This window comes from Anoplophora glabripennis, unplaced genomic scaffold (genome assembly GCF_000390285.2).
Source record: "Anoplophora glabripennis isolate ALB-LARVAE unplaced genomic scaffold, Agla_2.0 scaffold318, whole genome shotgun sequence".
In the NCBI taxonomy this organism is placed as follows: Eukaryota; Metazoa; Arthropoda; class Insecta; order Coleoptera; family Cerambycidae; genus Anoplophora; species Anoplophora glabripennis.
In genome coordinates, this window is record NW_019416418.1 from 432,616 (window position 1) to 454,383 (window position 21,768).

Here is a 21,768-nt window from a genome sequence, read left to right on the forward strand (position 1 = left end):
TTTATATCAAAAAAGTGTATCTTAACATCGCTAGAAATTACCGTTCTCGAGATATTTGCATTTAAAAGATTCAATGTGATTTAAACTGTAGGTAGATGAACTTTATATAAATAGTCGTACAAACAAAAACAGAAACAATGAAAAACGTTTTCTAAACTAGTTTATGCCAAACTTGTCATTTAATTAGTGTTAGAATTTAGATTACTGCTGAGTTTCTACAGAATTTGGCAAATCGGTTACTATCAATTTTTGGACTACGATAAGTTTAGCCAGATCACTATTATGACGTCACAAATCACCTGTTACTCATGTATAATTCATTATGGGACATCTTGTTTATTGAAAAAATGTAAATTAGCGTTGATTTTTGTAATTAAGTAAATTGGTTCAAGTTGGCTTATTTTGATCCAAGGAATCTCTGGTCTGTAAAATACGTTGTATCGCTATTTACTTCGAATAATATTATTTATCTGAAAACTAAACTTGACAAATCCACAAATTGTAGAGGGTGTCTAGAAACTATTAACAAAAATTTACGGGATAATAACTTTTTTTAGTTAAACATTTTTTTTCTAATTCAATTATAGGTAACAAATTGTACCTACCAAAAAATCATAACATTTTTTAATCTATAGGAAAAAAAATGATCTTCCTTGACTGTAAAATTTATCAGAACTATTTTATTTGCAGTGTTAGATAATTAAAAAATCATATTTTATTCTTTTATTCAAATTGAAAATCATCTCTACGATTTTTTGAAAATCTGTAAATAATGCAACTATTTTTACGTTTTTTTCAAAAGCATGTATTTGGAACTCTCCTATTTATCCACAGAATTACATAGGTAGGTAGTTAACTATTTCAATATTATTACCCAATCAAAATTCTACAAATATTAAACGGATACTAAGTCTATATAATTTATTTAGTTACCATAAAATATTACGATGTTCTGTCTTATGAATTTTAATGTAATGCTTAAATTAATTTAAAAGTAATAATCTTCTCTGCTATAATTAAGTTTACAACAATCTGTTTAGTTTGTAATAAATACGAATTATTTAAATAATTATTCATAACTGAATTTATACTGCCTTGATTTTACAATTACTTTGAAAGCCAAACAGCATTTTTTAAATACGTATCAGATTTATAAACGAGAAATGACAATTTAAATATAAATAAAATATAAATTTGTATGACTTTTAATATTTGAATTTGTATTTGCAATAACTGGAAATTTAATTTTATAAATTAAGCTTTTGAATAGTATTGATGTCAAATAATCACTCGTTATCTCATCCATTTGTTCACGGTTGATTTTAATTTTAAATGCTGGAGGTACCAACAGCTCTCTGACATCACGTTGATAATTGAAAAATAATTAAATTGTCAAATATAATTCCATATAGTTTAGTAAGGAATGGTATATGTATATTGTATACTATTATTTTATATACAAACTACAGTACACTTTACTTTTAATATATTTGATTTTAATTTTTTCGAGTATTACAAAATTCGATCAAATGTTCGTTTGAAAATAGCTCGAAGCCTTTGATATATTTTGGTAAACATGTTTTGATCGAGGTGTATGACCGTGATCAACCAACCGAGAGTCCGACGTTCATAAATTTCAGTTGCTATTTTTCTAAACTGTCATTTTTATTCATATTAATAATTGTATCAATATTTGATATATTGTCATTTATAGTTATATTAGTTTAACATTAGGAAGTATACTAACAACCACATAAATGGATTTAAAATAAAATGAAATTGGTAAGTTGTAAAGATGTTAAATATTATTTATGAATAATTAATAGTATTTCATCATTGTAGATTATCTGTGTATATAGTAATTGTTTATATAAAAAAAAATAAGATTATTTAAAATTGTTGTCAGTTTGGTGCCTAATAAAAGTTTTAAGGTTTCTACATACTTGTCTTATTTTATCTGTGTGTCTACAAAACTTGTACTAATAGGATAGGTGTCTTAAAATCAGTATTTCGTTTGCTATTTCATTATAAATACATTTGTTGCCTTATTTTCTGTGTTAATGCTTAATTTGGAAATTATTTAATAAACTTTATCTACTCATTGATTTCAATGTACAGGACATTCTAATAAACATGTCCCATGTAACTCTTGTACTGTGTAACAAAAGAACATGGTCATAAATGAAGTAACGTTTTCCTCGTTCAAATTTACGAATGTTTTCTTATCTATAAGAAACCCTTGCAGTCTTCGTTTTTGAGATACAATTGCCGATATTGAAATGTAGTGCTGTTTGTGTAAGACCTGAATAAAATGCCATTCAAAGTTTAAAGAAATACATATGCCTTTGCTGAAATCAATGGTGCGGATACAAGTTGTGCTGATTATATTTTGCTAAGAAATACGTCACTCAGAAATATTTGAGATTCAAATTTTATGTATTTTTTTTAATTGTGTATTTTTTATTCGCTGTTGTTCTTTCTACTTTACTTTAAAGTTGTTATATTACTTCAAATAAATTTTCCTAAATGCTTATCAAAATATGTCATAATACTTTGATACCAAAAATCTAGATACATAAACTACAAAAATCTGACTGCAGCTAATAATTAATAGTTAATACTTAAAATATTGCTTAGGTTAAAAATCAGTTCATTAAACAGTTTTAATATTGCCGCTTCAAAATTTAATTTTTTCTAAAAGTTTTATTTTTTGCATATACGTAATTTAATTCTAATATTCAGATATTTGTTATTTTCATTTAAAAAGAAAACCACTTGCAATCCTTAAATACAGAAACAAGTCAGATTTCATTCTATCTTAGTATAGGTACTTTATAAATAGTTTAAATATGAAAACCATAACTTTCTTCATTAATAATATTTAATTTAGATCAGTTTTTTATTTTAGGTAGTAGAAGTATTAATGAACTAGCTTGTATATGAAGTAACATTTCATTGGCATACATATATTTTTGATATCAACGATTTTAAGAAAAAATCTGTATCAGCTTAAATACCATTAAAGCAAAAGTAAATAATGCAAATTTTATTTTGAACTAAAAATTATCTCTTGAGACTTTTGTATAGTTTTCAACTGTTTTATACCCGTCTACAGAGTGTTATGTTTAAACGCCTCAGCCCGATATGTCGAAAACAAAAACAAATACGATAAGGTCTAAAAAATGGCTAATGATTTGTCTAAGTGACTTAATCCTACCCTTAATTATATAACTCATCGTAGCATAATTTAGTATTTTTATGCTCATAATTTAATGGTTTTTCATATGGACCACTTTCCAAAGATTGTGTCATCGAAAAATGTCTTTGTTTCGCTCCGCCGACTTTACTATAAATTTATTGTTCTTTTGAAAAGTTAAAACAGTTTTTTTCTGGATACTAACTTGATTCATAAAACTTATCAAATTTGTTCCTACCAAAATATAATCAGGAAGATGTTAAGCGAAAACATATTATTTTAAAATAACCAAATATGGAAATCAATTTATATTTATAAGACCAAATTTAGCAAAATATTTAAAGTACTATGGTTTTTGTGTTTATTTTACCGTAGCCTATTTAATTTATTCGTTACGACTTACAAAACACTTCCTTAGCCCTAGCTAGGAATTTTTGGTCTCTTGTTGTTCTCGGGCTGTTCCCTGTAGGGGCCGACCCTGCTAATCGTTTTGTTTCTTGTTGGTATGTATGAAACCAATCGTCATTGGCGGTTTCGCCGTTCCTCACTATTGGCAGCTTCAGGAATGACTCTGCAAAAGCTTTACCGCGACCGAGTCCTGAAGACCCTACAGTGAAATACTGCAAAACGATGGGAAACATTGGATACGACTAGTTAAGGAACATCAACACGGACAGAAATGAATATCGGAGCGGGTGTATGGATTCTGATAGCGTATTCGCCCCCACAGAACCTAGCCCAAGAACAAGTTCAGGTCAAAGTGGAAATATTGAAAAATAGATTTAAAAATATTTATGTGTGGTGTTAAAGTCACATTTCATTAAAAATTACTATAGTGCTTACAGGAACTTCATATAAGCGTGACAAATACTGAAATCGACGATTTAAATTTATCCCCATTATTTATGTGAATCATTTCATATTTTCGGCAGTTCGATTAAACTACATCGTGACAGACGTTCTATGCATTTGGGAATGCAAATTTTCTCTGAGATAATACGAACCATCTAGAAATCTCCAAGTTATTCACAATTATAAAACCAGTGCCAGTTATAAATACGACATTACATAAATCACGCGGACAAACACCTAAAATTGTGCCACCTGAGTTATACTTGCCAAAATCAAGTTCACGCGCTGAATTAGTAAACAAAATAATGACGCTTTTAGTTCATTATTACCTCATAAATGTAATCGAAATATGAAAAATTTGTTATCAGTGCACATCGGTGACGTCAGGTGTAGATGAAGCTAACTGTATTAATTGCCGCATATTCATAACAATTTGATAAATGTTTTGCAACAATGTCCCCATGAAAAATATTTCGCACGACTCTGAGGCCACTAAGTTCTTGGCAAAGCGCCCCACAGGATTTGGCATTCGTAATGGAATATTTTTCCATTTTAAATTCGGCAGACCGTCCGGTTTCAACTGTTGCCAACTTAGTCACAGTTCAAGAGGAACATAATTTAAATGCAAAAAGTAAGTCACTACACTAGTAACACAAGCTTCATTTTTCTCATTACGTATATCTAATAAAATATGTAATCAAATTGTAATGCTTTGCTTATTACTTTAAACATGTATATTTTTTATATAACTAGCAGTAGTCATTGTAGCAACGTTATATTTATGTTTATGAAAAATTGTAAATATAAATTAAAATATTGAAATAATTAATAAATTCTCAGATTTAGTTCAGATTTCAATAAATAAATATTAAGTGTTGGTAGAAAAAACGAAATAAATATTAGTAAAAAAATATGTTTATGTGCCAAATCCAAATACATATATAGTTCTTTGAAATTATTTATATAACTTAATATCGAGTACATTACTCTCAAAAATATATTTTTTCTCCAAATAAAAACAAACGATTTAGACATTTGTCAATACATGTAAACAAGTCTGCAACATTCTGAAAAGTATTGTTTACAAATGAATAGTTTTCATTAAAAATTTATAAAACATTTAAAATGTGTGCAAATAAGCTATATGTTGTGCAAGTTTTAGGGCATATTTTGCATAAAAAAAAGTTAAGCTTTTGTGTGGACATTCATTTTTTAATAAAAAATATTAATATATTATTTAAAACTATAGATATGTATAAAATAAATACATCAGAGGGAGACATGATTATGTGTTTAAAATTTAACCACAGCTTGGTATAGTCGGACAAAGCAATTAAATGAGTATACCTCACTACCAAAATATTTCTATAAAAAATTGTGGGTCTTGATAAAACATGTTTTTATTCTTATTAACAAAAATCTTGAGAAAACTTTAAAACTAGTAGACATTNCCACAAGGGGATTGTATTGGTATGAATAACTTGAGAACGGTGAACTTTAGGGAAAAAATTCAAGTTACCTTTTTTACGTATTTTGTGCATTAGAATATAAATTCGGTACAACAGCTTGTAAAAAATACAGTAGCGTTGGTTTTTTTATAAAAAAGGGGTGACCCTGTCCAGTTGTACACCACTGGTTGGACCTTTAGAGCTCATATTTTAGGGAATACAAGGCCTACTATCATACATTATCTGTACTAAATTATATTGAAATCGGTCGATGGATTCCGGAGATATAAACAAAAAATCAATTTTTTTTTAACAACTTCAACACCCTGTATCTCTAAAACGAGGCCGTTCCGGATCTATGTTTATAAGGCAAACACCTACTATTTTAAAGAGATCCATCTACCCTCGAAGTTTCCTGCATAAAATTCGGACCACCCTGTAGAGTACATTACATGTAAATTACATTTGTCATTACATGTAAACAAGTCTGCAACATTCTGAAAAGTATTGTTTACAAATGTATAGTTTTCATTAAAAATTTATAAAACATTTAAAATGTGTGCAAAAAAGCTATATGTTGTGCAAGTTTTAGGACATATTTTGCATAAAAAAAAGTTAAGCTTTTGTGTGGACATTCATTTTTTAATAAAAAATATTAATATATTATTTAAAACTATAGATATGTATAAAATAAATACATCAGAGGGAGACATGATTATGTGTTTAAAATTTAACCACAGCTTGGTATAGTCGGACAAAGCAATTAAATGAGTATACCTCACTACCAAAATATTTCTATAAAAAATTGTGGGTCTTGATAAAACATGTTTTTATTCTTATTAACAAAAATCTTGAGAAAACTTTAAAACTAGTAGACATTAACTTTTTACTACGGGTAAGTTGGTCAAATTCGTAAGGAATATTTCATTTATTTACAAATTCAGCAAAAATAGTGAAATTTAATTAGAATAGAGTACCTACTACCAGGTACTCAATTGAACTGCAGTATAAAATAAAAATCCATTATTTTCGGAAACCCTTTATTTTAATCATGCAGCACACATACAGCAAATAAACTGACATTTCAAAAACACGTTTTTTCTCAAAACCTGCATCAACAAGAAAAAATAGCCAAAAAAATTACTGTCGTGGGCAACCTCTTTGTTTTAGGTAAAACAAAAGCCGACGTTCACCTTCTGCTGCCCCTGTACCAAATTTTATTCAAGTATATCTTAAGAGATGACGGAGTCATTTTTAAAAAGTATTAAATAATAATAATAATATCTACTCCTCATTCTAATTACGAGAATTAGCCCAGAAGTCGGAGACTTGTTTTGAAGACCTTTTGGTATTGACGTATTCGATTAATTGCTTTGTTTTAAGAAAAAAAAGCTGCGGTTAAATTTTTACACCTACTTATAACTACAGTTTTCACATCAAAACGATTTAGGCCAATCCAAATTTTTATCTTATTTAANTCTAGCCGAGGTAGGTGAAGTGTCGGTTTTAGAGATTACTATTTTGTGTTTATTTTACCGTAGCCTATTTAATTTATTCGTTACGACTTACAAAACACTTTCTTAGCCCTAGCTAGGAATTTTTGGTCTCTTGTTGTTCTCGGGCTGTTCCCTGTAGGGGCCGACCCTGCTAATCGTTTTGTTTCTTGTTGGTATGTATGAAACCGATCGTCATTGGCGGTTTCGCCGTTCCTCACTATTGGCAGCTTCAGGAATGACTCTGCAAAAGCTTTACCGCGACCGAGTCCTGAAGACCCTACAGTGAAATACTGCAAAACGATGGGAAACATTGGATACGACTAGTTAAGGAACATCAACACGGACAGAAATGAATATCGGAGCGGGTGTATGGATTCTGATAGCGTATTCGCCCCCACAGAACCTAGCCCAAGAACAAGTTCAGGTCAAAGTGGAAATATTGAAAAATAGATTTAAAAATATTTATGTGTGGTGTTAAAGTCACATTTCATTAAAAATTACTATAGTGCTTACAGGAACTTCATATAAGCGTGACAAATACTGAAATCGACGATTTAAATTTATCCCAAGTTTTATGTGAATCATTTCATATTTTCGGCAGTTCGATTAAACTACATCGTCTACTGTGACAGACGTTCTATGCATTTGGGAATGCAAATTTTCTCTGAGATAATACGAACCATCTAGAAATCTCCAAGTTATTCACAATTATAAAACCAGTGCCAGTTATAAATACGACATTACATAAATCACGCGGACAAACACCTAAAATTGTGTCACCTGAGTTATACTTGCCAAAATCAAGTTCACGCGCTGAATTAGTAAACAAAATAATAACGCCTTTAGTTCATTATTACCTCATAAATGTAATCGAAATATGAAAAATTTGTTATCAGTGCACATCGGTGACGTCAGGTGTAGATGAAGCTAACTGTATTAATTGCCGCATATTCATAACAATTTGATAAATGTTTTGCAACAATGTCCCCATGAAAAATGTTTCGCACGACTCTGAGGCCACTAAGTTCTTGGCAAAGCGCCCCACAGGATTTGGCATTCGTAATGGAATATTTTTCCATTTTAAATTCGGCAGACCGTCCGGTTTCAACTGTTGCCAACTTAGTCACAGTTCAAAAGGAACATAATTTAAATGCAAAAAGTAAGTCACTACACTAGTAACACAAGCTTCATTTTTCTCATTACGTATATCTAATAAAATATATAATCAAATTGTAATGCTTTGCTTATTACTTTAAACATGTATATTTTTTATATAACTAGCAGTAGTCATTGTAGCAACGTTATATTTATGTTTATGAAAAATTGTAAATATAAATTAAAATATTGAAATAATTAATAAATTCTCAGATTTAGTTCAGATTTCAATAAATAAATATTAAGTGTTGGTAGAAAAAACGAAATAAATATTAGTAAAAAAATATGTTTATGTGCCAAATCCAAATCCAAATACATATAGAGTAGAGTTCTTTGAAACTATTTATATAACTTAATATACAGGGTGGTCCGAATTTTATGCAGGAAACTTCGAGGACAGATAGATCTCTTTAAAATAATAGGAGTTTGCCTTATAAACATAGGTCTGGAACGGCCTAGTTTTAGAGATACAGGGTATTGAAGATGTTAAAAAAATATATATTTTTTGTTTATATCTCAGGAATGTATTAACCGATCTCAATAAAATTTGGTACAAATAATGTACGATAGTAGGCCATGCATTCCCTAAAATATGAGCTCTAAAGGTTTAACCAGTGGTGTACAACTGGACAGGGGTCACCCCCTTCTTAAAAAAAAACCTACGCCACTGTATTTTTTACAAGTTATTGTAACGGATTTATATTCTAATGCACTAAATACGTAAAAAAGGTGACTTGAATTTTTTCCCTAAGGTTCACCATTTTCAAGTTATTCATACAAATACAATCCCCTTGTGGCAGACACTTCAAATCATAATATTACAAAAATATTTATGTTTATGCTTAAAAGTAAGTGCAATTTGTAAGCACATCAACAAAATTCTTTCCACATCACTTGTGAGGTAGTGTTCCTGGTGTGTTTTAGTTTTCCCTGGAGGCATTATCTTTACAAATAAGAACAATTTAAATCAAAATAATAATAAAAATACATTTACCAAGCAACAACAACTAAACAAGAAACAAAATTAACGTTACGTATTTACAGCAATTGTTTAAAATGCGAACCACCCACATCGATACATTTCTGACATCTTCTATTAATGGAACTAATTGAAGCTAATATCATGTGGTGGTTTTCTTTTAATTCATTACACCCGTCTTCTATTCGCTGCAGTAGTTGTGGTCTAGTATCTATTGGAGTAGAGTAAACTTTTCAGGTAGGTCACCCCAAACATAGAAGTCCAGGGAGTTTAGATCTGGCGATCTGGCTGGCCAAGACACTGGACCCTCTGCACCATTATGGTTGACATTGGCATTTGGTCTTCTACCTATCCATCATCTCATATAATTTTCATTAAGCCATTCTTGTATTATTCTCCTAAAATGCGCAGGAGCACCATCCATTTGTATCCAGCTATTTTGTCGTATATTTAATGGAACATCCTCTAATAATTCAAATAGATGGTTTTCTAGAAAGTTTAGAAATGACTCCGAATTTCATGAGGATTTTCTTGTGACCAAATATCCAGATTGTGAAAATTCACTACCCCTCGCCTTGTGAACGTAGCCTCATCGGTCCAAAGTATTTCTAGTAAGAATTCAAACAACCACTGATAAAAATTCAGGCGTCTCTCTGCATCTCCCGGAAGTAAATTTTGCACAGGTTGTAAATGGTACGGATTTCTGCCATCCTTACGTAGAACTTTTCAAATTTTCAATTTACTCACCCCAAGTTGCCGAGACGTTCTTCGTGTACTTAGCCGAGGATCGTCGTCAAATGCTTTTAAAATTTAATTTCTGTGCCTTTCATTCCTTTGTCGTGATTTTCCAAATATTGTTTTAATCCAAAAAGATGAAAGCGATGAGTGTAAAGAATTTTGTTGATGTGCTTACAAATTGCACTTACTTTTAAGCATAAACATAAATATTCTTGTAATATTATGGTTAGAAGTGTCTGCCACAAGGGGATTGTATTGGTATGAATAACTTGAGAACGGTGAACTTTAGGGAAAAAATTCAAGTTACCTTTTTTACGTATTTTGTGCATTAGAATATAAATTCGGTACAACAGCTTGTAAAAAATACAGTAGCGTTGGTTTTTTTATAAAAAAGGGGTGACCCTGTCCAGTTGTACACCACTGGTTGGACCTTTAGAGCTCATATTTTAGGGAATACAAGGCCTACTATCATACATTATCTGTACTAAATTATATTGAAATCGGTCGATGGATTCCGGAGATATAAACAAAAAATCAATTTTTTTTTAACAACTTCAACACCCTGTATCTCTAAAACGAGGCCGTTCCGGATCTATGTTTATAAGGCAAACACCTACTATTTTAAAGAGATCCATCTACCCTCGAAGTTTCCTGCATAAAATTCGGACCACCCTGTAGAGTACATTACATGTAAATTACATTTGTCATTACATGTAAACAAGTCTGCAACATTCTGAAAAGTATTGTTTACAAATGTATAGTTTTCATTAAAAATTTATAAAACATTTAAAATGTGTGCAAAAAAGCTATATGTTGTGCAAGTTTTAGGACATATTTTGCATAAAAAAAAGTTAAGCTTTTGTGTGGACATTCATTTTTTAATAAAAAATATTAATATATTATTTAAAACTATAGATATGTATAAAATAAATACATCAGAGGGAGACATGATTATGTGTTTAAAATTTAACCACAGCTTGGTATAGTCGGACAAAGCAATTAAATGAGTATACCTCACTACCAAAATATTTCTATAAAAAATTGTGGGTCTTGATAAAACATGTTTTTATTCTTATTAACAAAAATCTTGAGAAAACTTTAAAACTAGTAGACATTAACTTTTTACTACGGGTAAGTTGGTCAAATTCGTAAGGAATATTTCATTTATTTACAAATTCAGCAAAAATAGTGAAATTTAATTAGAATAGAGTACCTACTACCAGGTACTCAATTGAACTGCAGTATAAAATAAAAATCCATTATTTTCGGAAACCCTTTATTTTAATCATGCAGCACACATACAGCAAATAAACTGACATTTCAAAAACACGTTTTTTCTCAAAACCTGCATCAACAAGAAAAAATAGCCAAAAAAATTACTGTCGTGGGCAACCTCTTTGTTTTAGGTAAAACAAAAGCCGACGTTCACCTTCTGCTGCCCCTATACCAAATTTTATTCAAATACCTTAAGAGATGACGGAGTTATTTTTACAAAGTATTAAATGAAAAGAAATTGTTTTGAAGACCCTTTGGTATTGACGTATTCGATTAATTGCTTTGTTTTAAGAACAAAACGCCGCGGTTAAATTTTTACACCTACTTATAACTACAGTTTTCACATCAAAACGATTTAGGCCCATCCAAATTTTTATCTTATTTAATCATTTTTTGAAAACAAATTTGCTAAACTGACATATTCAAACACTCGAAAGACTCGTAGTCTTCGTTATGGCACGGTATAAAAAATCGGTTAGTAAATATAAGAAAATGTGTCCCAAAAGAAGCGCGGGATTTTATAAGAGGAAAAAAGATTTTATTAATTAAAAGATTGGCAAAGTTTTTACATGTTTTTAAAGGGCAGACATTGCCATTACATATGAAAGAGAACAGATGTCCTCCGTAACTCGACTTTTAAGAAAATTGTATATCACGCTTACGCATTTCTGCGGCTGAATTTCGTTGATAACTCTTCAAATGTTTGCCTTTAATTCAGGAATGGTATTCATTTGAGCAGAACTTTGGACTTTACGAATCCCCAGAAGAAAAAGTCGCATGGCGTAAGATCGCACGTGACATGAGTCGTCCATTAAATTTCTGCCGTAACAAAAGAATAATTTCACGTGGTACCATCCTGCTGGAACCACATGTCATCCAAATCTATGACATCCAAATGAGGCCATAAAAAGATCAATAGAATTTCTCCATTGACAGTCACTGCGTTTCGAGCCTCATTTTCAAAAAAGAACCAATCTAAACCAAGGTAAAATCTACACCACACTGTCACTCTTTGGTTATACAGTGGTCATTCTTGAATGACACGAGGATTGCTTCTGCCCCAAATCGACAATTTTGCTTGTTCACATACCCAATAAGATAGAAATGCGCCTCGTCACTAAATATAATTTTCTTTCTTGGCAAAATCACCGTCCACTTGTTGATTCTCCAACATCAAATCAAATATCCGGCGCATTCAATGGTCGTCTGGTTTCAATTTCAATGCAAATAACCATTGTTTGTAATTTTTAGAACTCAAATTTTAATTAAAACAAAAATATACCTAATGACTTGTCAGGAAGCTTTTGGTACAAATTATCAATTAGTAAATGTATAAATTTAGAATTATTTAAATAATTTTACAAAAGACATTTAAAGCATGTATTTGTGACTCAATTTTCAGTACGTCTTGTCATTTTATTCAGTTGTGTACAGAAATTCCATTTTATGTTCATTTGTTCAGAGAGATATAAAATCTTCTTTTTAACTTTAACACTGTATCTCAAATATGAAAAAAACGTTCATTCATTTTGGTTCATTCATTGCAGGCCGTTGTGTTGACATTCTGCCTTTGAATGTTTAACTAGTAAAATGATTTTGTTTTAATCTCCAACAAGATGGCAATTAAGTTTGTCCCAGACACATACTATTGTCAACGGTGGTCTCCCAGTGATTTATTTCTTTGGCAAGAGGAGGCTATCTTAAGATTCCGCAAATGCATCTCCGTAATATTTCAGTATTCAATTTATGAGTATGTCGGAGTGAATATAATGAATCTTGCATTAGACGTGAAACATCTATTTTTAGTCGAGGAATTAGAGTTCCAAAAGCGCAGAGAATCCCGATGGAAAGATTTATCATGGCTATCAATTTCTTACTTTAATAATATTACAGAAAATGTTCTTTTCCGACAATAAAATACGTCCTCTATTTAGGATTCGAGCTCTCTGTTAGAAATCTCCCGGGATTAATAGGAATCACTGAACTATTTCCAGCAACTCGACAAAGAATGAAAGCTCTTCGTTCAACACAAAAATGGAAAAAAAATATAAATTTTAATTAAAAGTTATGAACTCTAAAATAGAAAATTCGGTTATTGTTTTTTGATCATTTTAAATAAGTAAGGCCGTTTGCATAAGAGAAAGTTTGTTTTAAATGTTATTTTTCTACTTAAAATATTTTGTTACTGAAAAGTACAGAACTAGGAACTTTCATTAAATTTTTGTACATATGGTATGACTTAAATATGTTGCTAAGTTGCCAGTGCCAATAGTAACCAATAGTAGCGTCACAGCATATATAAATAAAGTAAATTAAATCCTCTTATTTTACCAGAATTCCAGTAGGTACTCTTTCATAAATGTTTAGTCTAAGAGTAACTGTGAACCCATAAATGAACTTTCTGTGAGAACAAAACGAAAAATTCTCAGCACAACTACACATAGAAAACTAATTCTTTATATCAAACAATTTTTGATACCATTAACTAACTTATTTGATCATATATGCCCAACAAAATATATGTTTTAGTTAATTCATTGTATCTGTTTATTCTATTATTTGCGTGTACCATGAATTGTTTTTTCGCTTTCTGATTAACTATTAACTTATTCTCAGTAACATATTGATATAGGATTTAACACTTCTTTATACCGTAATAGTGAGACCGATATAACTAATAGAACGTAAAATGCTCCTCCAGTAATTAATTGTACATATCTCCTTTACTACTAGAGAAAAAAATGTTAAACCCTTAGTAGTGTTAGCTAGTTATTGTGAGAATTCTTAATATGAACAATATTTGCCATAACATTTTACGAAATTCAAAAAATACATATCTATGTATGTAAGCAAAATCGAAGAAAACTATAAAAAATATACAAAAATTATTATGCGTATTGATATTACAATTATTTAAAACTATAAAACAGCAAACACTCACAGTAATGACAAGAACAAAGGACAACAATTTGCTCAATGGCCAGCACCGTTTGCTGCTGGCTATTGACCGACTGATATTTAAAATTTGACAAAAATATTTTGTTAATTTAAGGAAATACTGTTTTCGGTTAGATTATTTTTTTATTTAAATATGTCTGTTTTAATCGAAAATAAATAAATGCAAATCAATAATTTGTACATATTTTTAATTGAACAGATATTTGTAATAATAATTTTGCTTTGTTTTGTTAAACGTTATGTCTTCTCTTTAAATTAAGATATATGTACCTCTATTATAATGATTATTGTTTGTTTCCATTTGAAAGTATGTTGGGAAGCAAGAGAAATATTTTGTTAAATTCAGAAGTAAACTATATCAAATGGATAAAATGTGTAATGATAAAATTGTATAAATATGTTAATAAATAAAACATATTTACTTCACCGAACAATTATTTTCTTTTCTTGTATGAAATAGTATGATTACCTAGTCAGTAGCTTTAATTTACTTTTGGCCTACGTTGTTGTCATTGAAACATGTATAATGAAACTCATGAAAGCATCAGTTTTTATAACGACCCTGTTGTTTCTTTTTAATAAGGAATGGAAAATAATATCAATATTTATTTTAATAATGATACCAACAAAATATAACAAATGTCAAATGCTTCAAGTGTCACAACCGTTACATAACAATGATCACTTGATATACAGGTATGTATTGATTATAGATGAATATAATGATTTCCTTGAATTTTACTGTAAAAAGTTATTGCATTAATTAAATTAAAAGTTATATTTAGCGATAAAGGTAAAATATTGAACGATACACGTTTGATTATGGCTCAACGAAACTCCTTTGATTGCGCAAAACTCGGCTGACCGCTTCTCCTGTATAGTCCAATTCGTTTCATTAAACATCCCATAATAAAACTTGTATCGTTAATTAAATGTCATTACCCTTTAAATTCTATGTATAATGGAAGCTCTGTTCCAGTACTTTTATTGTACAAATCTAACATCCTTAAAATTCTTCATCTGATAAAAATCGTTGGCTACCAAGAATTTTTTTATTTTGAAAAGAAGTCTGACAATGAGCAAGAAATCCGCAGATTAGACTGGATGTGGCAATAAGTCGTAATATTTAACATGTTTTGCCGTAACAACAGCATGATATTCAACGTACCTATATTTATTTAATAGTAACTCCAAAAAGTATTATTTTAATCGATTTTAACAACAAACTAATTGATAAAATGAATTTGATAAGTTCAATTCAAATCATCCTCGTAATAATTTATAGCAGGTCCATGCACATCGGTCGTTCGGGACAAACATACAAACCAAACTAAAATCCAAAAGTTCTGGAAAATTTGTCCTCGAGAAAATTTTTTCCCCATAATCTGAAAAATTTAAGTTTTGTTGCAATCCAGAATAACAAGGGTTATGTTTGCCAATATAAATAATATATTTCATAAAATAGTATTGGTCCGTTTTTGGAAGCTGATAAAGACAAAGAGCATGAAACTCTGGAATAGGAAGATTCAGAAGACTCGGGGAAGAACTCAGAGATTTTCGTATAAGTAAATTAGGGAAATATTTTTTCCTGAATTAATTTTTTTAGTTAATAGAGAACTGATATTTTGTTTCTTTTTGCTGTTTTAATGAAAATATTACATTGGTCTTTTGTTTGTTAATTTGTGTGGACTAATATAGGATAGAGATTTGAAGACATCCTCACTATATATTTTTTTAATTTGTTATTTCACTGATTCCTTCAAAATATATTTGGAAAGATATTTTAATAAGTGTTTTTTTTTCAGTATTTTAAGTGTTACTACTTTGAATTTCTTCAGTGTTTACGTTTTTTTTTTGTTTTTTTTTTTAATCCAGATAACAAAAGCAATTAATTTATTGTTCTTTGTAGTGATTAGCCGCTTAAATGACGAATTTTAAACTGTTTGTAGCAACCCATTGATGAAGTACATAATTGGAAACGAAATATTGTTTTTTTTTAAACAAAACAATCCAGCATCAAAAAACAACTAGTAATGATGTTTTAGGCAAGTCTTTTTAAAAATTTATAAAAAAAAAATCGCAAACGACCCCATTATTGCTTTTTTAGGGGATGTAGAACCAATGAGTGATTTACTTGGTATAACTTACATACAAATACATTGTTCAGGCATGCCTTTAACTGCTTCTTTTTTCTATTGAGCAAAAAAATAAAAAACTACAAATTGACACTGGCGTTGGTACGAAACATGATTAGTAGATGGTAATTCATCGTTATAAACACTAGTGACCTACAGAATTCTTTCAAATTTTATAATTATTTCCTTTGATATTTGAATAGATATTAGGTGAGTGAATTTATTAATTGTTTTTTATTAGTGTATATATATATATATATATATACAATCCACTAATTCAAAGTGCATGTTGTAGTTGCACCCTATGCAGTTTGAACAACGATCGACACGAAAATCTGCTATATTGATTTAGTGAAATCTTAAATTATTCCTGCATTTAAGGCTTACTTTTTCAATTGTTTTTACTTGTGGAATTAACAGATATCCAAAAATAATTAATAGTCACAAATTTATACAGAGTGTCTGAAAATAACTGGACTATATTTCAAGAGTAATTTCCTTGCACGAAAATAAACGGATTTAGATCAAATTTTGTCAATTACTAAACTTCAATCTTTATTTTTGTTACAATTTTTTAATTACCTTTAGATATTTTTTTTTAGATATTTCAGTGAAATTTGGTATCAGATAAGATAACCAAAGATAATATATCAGGCTTACTTGTTACTTAAAGAAAAGTTGAGTATTTGGAAGTACATACGAGTATTCTAATTTCATTCATATACTACCCAAGTATGTATTTAAACCAACCTAATCGAATGGTAACCTCTAGTTTAAACAATCATTGCTTCATTGAAAATTAAACGTTATTTGGTTATTATTCGTTATTAATATTGACATTTGCTTAACCGCATTAAATAATATATTTTTATTATTTTTCTTGACGAACAATAAATTGTTCTATTTCTACGATTCGGTATAGTATAATAAGACTTTTAAGATGTAGTTGACGTTTCGTTTTTATTTAAAAACTTCCTCACGACTGAAAACATTAAAAACTTTTTAATAAGTATTATATCTAAAAACATAACAAGTAAACATATATTTGGATATATTTTGTTAAACAATGTTTAATGTTTTCAGACCTGGAGACGTTTTTAAATAAAAACGAAACGATTGTATTTTAAAACTCCGTATTTAAAGATGTATAATGTATAATATATACCGACTAGTACAAATTATCCGAATGAAAATATAATGAAATATTAAATAACAAATATGAGCAGCAAAATAATGATTTAATAATAATTTTTGCAAGGTACAAATAACTGCAAATATCACAAACATTAGACATCTTCCAAAATGTTAGGTGTCCATTCAAATTGGCAGCAGTGGTAAAAAATTGAAATTCATTTTTCTTTGTAACGATATGTTTTAGCGGCATGTAACAAATATACCTACCGCGTTTTACAGCAAATAAAATGACGTATATTCCATTCCCATTTCCAATTTTGCAAACATCTAGTAACAAAAAATATGGCAAAACAGCAATCATAATTTAGTATTGTTATGGAATTCTATGGTTAAAAAACCTTTCGGTGAAATATCTTAAGGAGTGGTAGCGAAATTGCAAATAAAATTATTTATTTAGTACCTCTGACCTTTTTTTGTTTACTATAAAAACGGGAAAAAGCAAAAGGCGCGCTTTCTGTACCTGCGACACTTACAATGGTTTTAGAAGAAATAGAACTTTGAAACGACAATGTCTAAAGTGGCGACAGTATGTCTAGATTAATCAATAAGAATTGTTTTGGCATATGTATAGCCCGTTTTACTAAATCAGTTCTTTTAAAGAGTAAAATTGTTTTGTTTGCATCTTGATAAGATAAATTTTTATTAATAATTTTAAACACCCTTTATCTGGAACAGTAATCAGTTTTTGGACACGTGTATTTATCGGTAATTGGGTAAAGTTTGCCATTAAAGTTTGACCAAATGTTTGGTTACACTCTGTATGTAATCTAACTTAATGTAAGAAACAATTACGTTGAAACTACTTGTACTTGTATTAACCGTTAAAAAAAATACCGCACTGTAGTCATCTGAAAGCAATTCGTAATTTATTAATTGCCCAAGCTGCCGACCGATAGGTAGCGAGAACGAGCCTATCCTTATCGTGAGGTATCGCGCAATGAAACTCGTCACGCTTTAAAAAAATGAGCAATTTTATTAATACTTAAACGCTATCGCCTTTACAGTGTAGGCGTTTGTTTTACGTACGTCTCGGATTTCTCGCCTTTCAAGTCGTAACCGGGGTATTGATTGGCACTGGAAATAGAACAATTATGTCGATAATCGGCGTATTAAAAGGAGATATTCCCAGGGAAGACTCACGAGATCCTGTCGTGCAAAGGGAGGCTGCTAGTGTAACGGTGTACACGGTGGCAGTGTGGTTAGCTGGTTGTGATTTTTGGACCACGACCACTATCCATACTTCCTTCGTGAATATCGTTAGAACAACAGGAGATGGTACTTTTGCGGCATGTATAAATAGTGTGTGCCTTCGTCACGGACAATGGAGATGCATAGACAAAATTACTGCCTTTAGTACACTGTAAAAAAAATTTCACTATAATCCGAGTTTCTGCTAACTATCAAGTGAGTGACTCTTGACTCTATTTTGAGTAGATATGTTAAACCAATTAAGAGTTGACTTCTTTTCTACGATTTAAATTTAACTATTATTGAGTAATTTTGTATTTTCAAATGAGCCGCCCCGCACCAGCCGCCGCCGCCGCCGCTACTTCCTTTCATTAATATCTGGAGTGGTTTTGTACCTCTTTAAATTTTAATTTAAATATCATTGTAATAAACCACTAAGCTGCCATAGTAGTCCAGACGGTATCTGTTTCAAAAAGCCATATTTGGGTGAATCGTATATCCACGGAGATTTTTGGCTTTTTGGCTTTCAAATATCACTAGAAATGAAAATTTTTCTATGCGCATAAAAAAAAAAGTGGGCTTACCTTTTGGCGGCACAATATGTTAAAAAAGTTGTAAAAATGTCATATTTTTCTTCCTATTTAATTATGTATCTTTTTAAGAGTTGATTTTAGGCGAAAATGAAAGAGGAAAAAAATGTTTGAAATTAAATTTTTTACAATACATGACTGGTTACAAATCGAATGAATCATGATTATTATGGTAAAAATCGAAAAATTCACAAAAGTGGGGTTAAAAAACAATACTTTTTAGGGAATTTTTTTGGTGTATTTAAATTGGGTGTAGGGCCTTTATACTTGGCTCAAGAAAACTTCATGTTATGTAGACTCATCACACCAAATTTCATCAAAATCGGTTCGATAGATTTTGCATAATAATTTTGCAATTCAGATTAAAAAAAAAATTGCAAATTTTCAAAATTTTGCACAGCAAAAACCAATTACATATGGGACATTATTTTCCCACTGCTCCCCATACTGCCCTCTATTTGATCTAAATTTTTTTTAAAAAATCTTATAATTTACAGAAAATTGTAAGCTTCCGAATGGTGCGTGACAAAATTACCGAACTGATGATCCAATCCCCAAAAAATGTCGAAAAATCGAAGAAAAATTATGACAACCGTAATTTTTCAGATGTAACGATTATTCATTCGACTTTGTCTTTTCCAGTCAACGCCTGTATATGAATGTAATAAGAGTTTATTGTTAGAATGAGCTACCTTGAAGAATAAATTTGAAAGTCGAAAACCAATTTTATGAAGATTTATCGAATGAAAGAATTTTTCCACAATGAGACACAACTGATTGTGAGTTGATGTAACAGTTATATCGTACGAATTTTCGTCTCCAACCCTAATATAGTATGCCTAGGAATTGTAATGAGGCCATGGGACCTCGATATTCGTGGAGGGCACCTGCTAATACCCCTTTATCAATACTCTGTCCAATGATCATGATTGCAATATCGCATAAATTTTCCCCCTCAACTTCTATAAAATACATATAGGGTTCAAAACAAACTATGAGATCTTGCATTTGCATAAATTTTCACCCCCTATCCCTAAAAATATGTTCACGTGTCTCATTTTGAAAAAAAATATATTGGATGAATCTTCATAAATTTGATTTTAAAGCGCAGTTGAATAAAGTACTATTACGAGGTGATTAGTAAAAAAAAGTCGAGTGAATCATCACTATATTTTAAACCACATATTGTTAGTAACAATTTTCGACGTCGAAGTCTTATAGTATTTACTCACTAAGTTCACTAAAGATGCAAGTCGAAAAAAATGTTACCATAATTCTCAAGTTTCCAGTAACTATGGTGTATAATTTTCAATAACACAGCATCGATTCATCTGTCCAATAGCGGGTTTCGAGAGCTTATTAGGTATACATGAATTGCATTTTCCGAATATTTCATGGGGTTTAATTAATTTTTTGAAAATTTACACCAATTTTACGAAAAACATCGATTTTGTCAATTTTTGTTAATTGTAAAATTATTTTTTGAATAAAAAAATGAGGCGATTCTGTCTTGTATAAAATTTCATTTAGAACAATAATGATTTCTTGCATTTTCTTCGCAAAGTGAGATACACCCGAGAAATTGAAGTAAATCAAATAAAAAAGCATTTACTGCGGCGTAAATTGTTTCAAACATTTTTCTTCACTAATTTGTGTTGTTCTATAACTTATTTGTAAGGGTTTCTCGGAAAATTACTACTTCTGAACTCTGTCCACTGGACTAACAAGTTTCCACACAGGCTTCATTTGACAATATCTAATTCGAAATTACATATTTTTACCTCCGATCAGAAATCAAAAAATGAAGTAATATTAATATTATTGTCGTAAATCTTGTTACAAAAAGCATATAGGTACATTAGTAAAATGTATTTTAAGATCGAAATATTAATCTAGAGTAGGCAAATTATTACGAAATTAATATTTCTATCTTGATACTCATTTTATATCACGAAACTATTAATAAATGTTTAAATATTTGTCTATCTAATCATAAATATTTGTATGTTCATTGAAGTATTTATGATACAGTTATGAATGGAACTAAAATTCATATTTGTGTGAACTTATAACGATAATATCTTTATCCGTATTTGAATTAGATCAATTCTGTAGAATAGGAGATTTAGCGACAATTTTTGATTGCGAAATGAAGGCATAAAATGTAATATCACTATTGACTGTTATTATTTATAGGTTACCTATTAAATTATTTCAATTTTCTGTAAATACACTTTTACAGGATATTACATAAAAATTTTTAACTGTTGCAACCAATACATTTTAAGTAATGATGAGTTTAATACGTTTTAAAAAAAAAACAAGTGAATGCAAAGTGTAAAATCAACGATATTACAGGCTTTAAGTCTTAAGGCATCAAAAAAACAGCAGAAACTTTTTTCCTAAAATAATTCCAAATGACTAGTCCTTCAAAACTTTTGAAATTAGATGAACAATTTCCCTTCAAAGTTTTTGTGTCCCATATTCTGTAGATTGGTTCACGGGTAAAAATCCAAATATCGTCAGCAATTAATAAAAGTCAATTATTTTCTAATTTTTCAAGA

The 21,768-nt window shown here is 29.9% G+C and overlaps 1 protein-coding gene across 1 annotated transcript in view; it reads left to right on the forward strand.

Annotated features, from left to right (window-relative positions):
- LOC108909181 (DNA-directed RNA polymerases I, II, and III subunit RPABC3) overlaps positions 1-21,768 on the forward strand; it is a 239,249-nt gene that overhangs the window by 216,771 nt on the left and 710 nt on the right. The window lies entirely within an intron of this gene.